At 34.1% G+C, this 5905-nt stretch overlaps 1 non-coding gene across 1 annotated transcript; it reads right to left on the bottom strand.

The window, feature by feature from the left end:
* Positions 1–4471: 4471 nt before the first annotated feature.
* Positions 4472–4544, bottom strand: Trnat-ugu. The gene has a single exon. It is a non-coding gene; the product is annotated as a tRNA-Thr (tRNA).
* Between the last annotated feature and the right edge of the window lie 1361 nt (positions 4545–5905).

Raw genomic sequence — 5905 nt, 5'->3', positions numbered from 1 at the left:
CTCTCGTTATCTGATTTATTGTGATAAAAGTTAAAAATAATTGAAGACGACGAAGACGGAAGAACGAGATAACTAACATTTTATAACGTTATGGTCAATTTATAATAGCGCAGAATCGAAGCGAAGCGAAGCGAATTCGCAAAAACTGAACACAGAAAATTCAACCTTAACTCCAGAGCGTAGCGCATAGATTACTTCTGCGAGGTCAATCAGCGTTGGTCAGCCGCAGTCGCGCGCATTTTTAAATTCTCAGAAGTAACAAAGTGTGTTAGCGCTTTGGAGTTAAGGTTGAATTTGCTATGTGCAGTTTTATTAATTCGCTTCGATACGCTTCAACTCTATGCTAGTATAAATTGACCCTAAGGACAATTACTCATATTTCCCTTATAATTTTAAGAAACCTCGTATCTTACCTACTTTATTATCTGGCTCTTATTATATCTTGCTGCACAAGAAATCCACAGCTTTTTTATTTCGAATTGTTTTTGCGGCCGTAAAGCCTCCGTTTATGCAAAAAACGCCAATTTTTCAACTGTTACTTACCTGCTTCTTCCACTCATGTCTTTAATTGGGCAGGTTATCAACGGAACTTGTATCGTGACTCGCCAAACGGACACCAATTATAAGCCCACAATAAGACCAAAAAGGAAATGAATTTTACACACGCGAAACATTTCATCAAATTAAGGTCTTATTGGGTTTATTTAAATTGGCTGATTTAAAAGTGTAGCTATACACCTTATGTATCTTATTTATTGCTTACAATTTAGACAGCAAATATTTACAAATTGGTAGGTACAATTGGCAGATGTTGGCAGTCGTTGGCAGAAATAGTCATAATTTAGCAGATGTTAAACAAAAGTTGGCAGAATTTTGCAGAGCGATAGTCACTATTTGGCAGATTTTTGTAGGTGCATAATCATAGTAGAATTTCAGGAATTTTGGGGTTTACTACCAACAGGTATAAACGTTTAGGTAGTTATTTACAGCATCACTTTACCAAGAACTCAGCTAATAAACTAGTAAGATGAAAGATCGACTGGTCTCCATAAGCGGCAGATATAATGACGACCCAAACAAGATCACCGCCGGCTTTACCGCTACTTAAGCTATAAATACTCCTATCAATGTCTGACTATACAAAAGCTGCATGATACACTTTAACAGCCTTCCGTGCAGTAAAAAGTTACAAACCACAAGAATTTACGTATATTTTATAGAACATTCTGTCAAAATTCGTACAGCGGGGCTAAAATGGTCGCTTAGTTGAATCATACAATGAATCATTTACGATTCATTTTTAAACTTCTCTTAACGTGCAATTCATTTAATGATTCGTACTAAGCAATTCATTTGTTTGACATTTTTCTATGAAAAGTCGTAAAAATGGTCCAATAAATCCGAATTGCTTTTCTGTCAAATAGCAGAATCATCAAATGTTACTATAAACGTCATCTTTGATCTTAGAACTATTCTTATGTCGTAACTCGTAATACATTATAGAAATTGTTTAACTAAAGAAATTTAAAATTACAAAGTCAGTTTCAAAACTGAAAACTTTGAAGTTTGTATATGTCGCAGGGAAAAGAAGATATCAGGGATATCCCGAAATCCCTAGGGATATCACGAAATCGCGGTAAATACCGAATATTCTTGTTTCTTACGTCTTCTTACTAAACAAATCTAGTGATATGTCATTTCACTAAACTAAATCTAGTGAAATGTCAGAAAAGCGGATGCCGCCGAATAAAAATCGAGCTACGCATTTTTCTCGCTCGCTCTAATACCCTATCACTATCTTATGGGGGCGACTAACCCTAAATTGACGATTATATAATTCATTTTTATACTTGAAAATAAGCCCCGAATCGTTTCATTTTGTAGACATAGATACTACATTATATTTGCGGGAATCAGACCTAGCAAAAACACGATATCTTAAAATTTTCTCGATCACAAAGATACATCTAATTTTCACGAATTTTTCATATATTGCCATAACCGTGCATTAAACTAAGTTAATATTTTAACACATTTATTTATTTTATTTATTTATAATTTTATTGTGCACAGGAAATATAACAATATAACATTTTACACAGAAAGACGACACAAAGGATCTGCTTATTTCTAAAAGAAATCTCTTCCAGCAGCCCTACGGAGAGAGATAGGATTAAAACAGCAGATAGGACGTGCACGAATATGATTACATTAAATTTACAATAATAATATATGCTCGTTAAAAGTAAAACTAATACTTACTATAATACTAAAACGACAAAAGATAATATATATGAAAATGACAAAATAAATGCTATATTTATAAGATATAATAATATAACTATAATAAATAAATACTATATGTACATATAATAATGGTACTTAAATGGATAGAGATTCAAGGTAGTGCTCTTTCAATCGACGTTTAAAGACAGCAATGGTGGGACTGTCACGGATGGTGTGAGGAAGCGAGTTCCACAATCTGACAGCATGAACAGTAAAGGAATAGGAGTAGAAATTGGAACGATGGGAGGGGAGGGAGAGGTTTGACCGGACGTTGGACCTGCATGGGATATCGGGAGGGCAAGAGAAGTTGAAGCGGTCAAGGAGGTATGGAGGAGAGATTGTATAAAATTCTATCATTGAGGAACTGACCTAGCGGATTTTTTAAATGTTACATATTTATCGAGTTGTTAGGAAAAAAATAATTTTCTTTTTATTTAAATGATTCCGCGTCGTCCTTTTTCACCTGGCATATGAAAGACGGGCGTGAGTGTGAAGAGAGAAGGACGATTTTTTGCGTTAGTCGCCCTCTTAACGCGAATGGGGGCATTATCAGCGTGAAGGGATCTTATTATAGGTATTGAGTTAATAATATCTCCATAATATACATTTAACAGGCTACCTATCGAACCATGCAAGTAACATGCGCGTAAGTCTGGAAAATATTAAAAAATGTTGAAACTCGAGAGTCGTAAAAGGTGATATTTAGAAAATCGCATTCAAACTTAACGTACACGTAATAATTTAACGACTAAAATCACACGAGCCGCGCCAGCTCGAGCCCGTGTGGGTATTAGAGCGAGCGAGAGAAATGCGTAGGTAGCTCGATTTTTATTCGGCGGTATCCGCTTTTCTGACATTTCACTAGATTTAGTTTAGTGAAATGACATACAATAATAATATGCTTTCTTCGTGAAACAACGCCGGAACCCCCAAACTTTTATCTATAAGGAATCCGAAGTTCTCTTAGTATCTTCGGAACCATAGCATACCTTGGTGCAAAATCTTACTTTTTGGTAGCATATGCTTAGGATACTTCTCTTTAAATCAAAATCACCATGTTATGTTTAGATATAATTAATAATTTCAAGTATCGGTTAAATTTTCATATTGTTATATGGTCATAGATGCCCTTGCGGCAGTAACGTTACGAAAATATAACGATATTTGAAGATTATGGTGAAATTATTAAACAACATTTTGTTTTTAGTTATAAAATGATTTTAATGAACAAATATACAATAATTGTTATTTTTATATAGACTCAATTGTTGTGTGCACTGATTTTTGTTACCTGTTTTCTAAATTTCCTGTAACAGGTCTACTGGAAGAGATTCCAATCGGAATAAGTAGTACCTTTGTACTGAAATGTATTTCTAGTTTTAAGACTTTCACTGTAAACATTTTTTGTGTACATAAATTATTAAATAAAATAATTAATACAATACAAAACAATACAATGTACAGTTTAATACATAAAATATAACAATAATATCAAATATTTCGTGGATCATTCATAAAATCATAAATAAATGTAGAAAAAGAACCGGTCATGTTCGTTTTTATGTTTTTCAGAATGGCAATACAGTTTCAATTATGAATCTGCTAATGAATTGAATTGTCATTGACGTAGGACGTTATTTTACAAAATTAAATGAATCACCGACGATATTGCTCGTAATATCGTCGCTGAATTGATTGAGAGGAATTGCTAAAAGTTACCATTTTAGCCAGCAGTATTTAACGAGATTTAACGTAACTTACGTCTTCACGGATGATGAAATTATGTCTCTAAAGTCTAAACTGATTAGTATTCATTTTATTTATTTTTATTTTGCATCACTTATACATAATGTATTAGGTATGTATATTCCTTTATAATCATTCTATCGATTTAAACCTTCCTTTTAATCATTATATCCATTAAAAAGCTGCTGATTCAAAATAATATGTTGCTAAGTTTTAGGCGTACATACTCGTAGTTGGACGCCGTGCGAGATGGTTTATCTATGATGTTCTGTTCATTGTTTATTATATTTACGTAAGACAAGTAGAATAAGAATATGAATAAGCCGAATACTTCAGCAATATTCGCAGAAATCGGGTATTACTCGGTTAGTTATCACTTATCAGTAAATATCTCTTATCAGTCAATGACGTCACGAAAGTCAAATCGAATCCAAAATTTTGCCCCCAGAGAGATTTGAACTCTCGACCCCTGGTTTACAAGACCAGTGCTCTAACCCCTGAGCTATGGAGGCTGTGTGTGTCACATGAAATTCAGGCTAATTACAAAACTAATAATGTAATTCAAACCAAAACACTTGTACAAAGAACAACTATAAAATGTGACGCTGAAGAATAAACATGCTGTTAAAAATGTACGATCACTTTCGTGTATAAGTTCTTACTAGAACAAAACTAAGTATTTTTATGTATATTATGTAGTATATTATATCATTCTAACTAATATAATTGAATGCGAAATGTGTCTGTCTGTTACCTCTTCACGTTTATAAACGGCTAATATCGATGTGGGTCACGTATGTTATAAAGAATTTTTGTGAGACGGGGAAGGACGTAAGCTAGTTTTTCTTCACTTTTGAAGCTGTCGTATCTTAAGTGTGTTTTAGGGCCTATCGTTTGTGACAGTTATGTTTCAAAATTTGTTACCAGAAGTTAAAAGAACCACTAGGGAACTTCATAATATTTTTCTCTGAAAGTTCCACTTTTAAAATTCTCGTACTCGACTACATATTTAGTAGTAGCAGAGTGTAGTAGATTTAGCTTCATCGATTTTTACCAGTAGTTTGTCAATTGACAGATGTGCTATTTAGTGTTTACCGACAGATGTACGCAACCATCCCCCGATGGCACACCTCGCGCGCAACTGCTTCTGTCGCTCTCGCCCTCCGGATCGCATGTTTTCTACTGAATAGACAAACTATTATTAGATTATGTATAAATACTTTAACAGAAATAGTCTAATGAAGTTAATTACTTAACGCTCAAAATCTAATTAACGTTAGATAAAGTTTTTGTGTACTTATTAAATAATTTAGATTTGTCATACGAGTATCCCTCATGAATCATGATTCAATTAGTTTACATCTATAATTTACTTTTTTTTTTTCATTCTGCACACTGCATAATACTTTGGCCTCGTAGATACTTTAGCTAATATTCAGGATCGCTTGGGTAATATTATGATTCTTAAATAAAATAAAGAACAACTTAATTTTCATACCGCCATAATCAGTTTAAAAATGACTTCTAAACTATCGATCACCATTGTCGCGGCAACAATGACGTCAACGTATTTTTGCATCTGTCGCCAGCAGCCGCCGCGGACATGTGGGTAAAACAAAACCCCCATCCAGAGGGGTGAGATCCAGGTGAGAGTACATATGTTGCCACGTGTTGGGCGCCCCTGCACAGGTGACCTCATTCATACTTTGCCGCGTTTTCTCATTGACAACGATTTTGGCGGGCTTTTGGCGCGAGTGTTTTTTTTACACAGTAGTGTTTTAATTTTTAAGCAATTGCTTTATAAATACCCCCTTACTAATAAACGCTGTATAACAATTCAAAGCTTATCCAACATTTATCAGTAAGGGGATAG

The sequence above is a fragment of the Aricia agestis genome, chromosome Z (genome assembly GCF_905147365.1).
Source record: "Aricia agestis chromosome Z, ilAriAges1.1, whole genome shotgun sequence".
Taxonomy (NCBI): Eukaryota; Metazoa; Arthropoda; class Insecta; order Lepidoptera; family Lycaenidae; genus Aricia; species Aricia agestis.
This window is presented reverse-complemented; position numbering and strand designations above follow the sequence as displayed.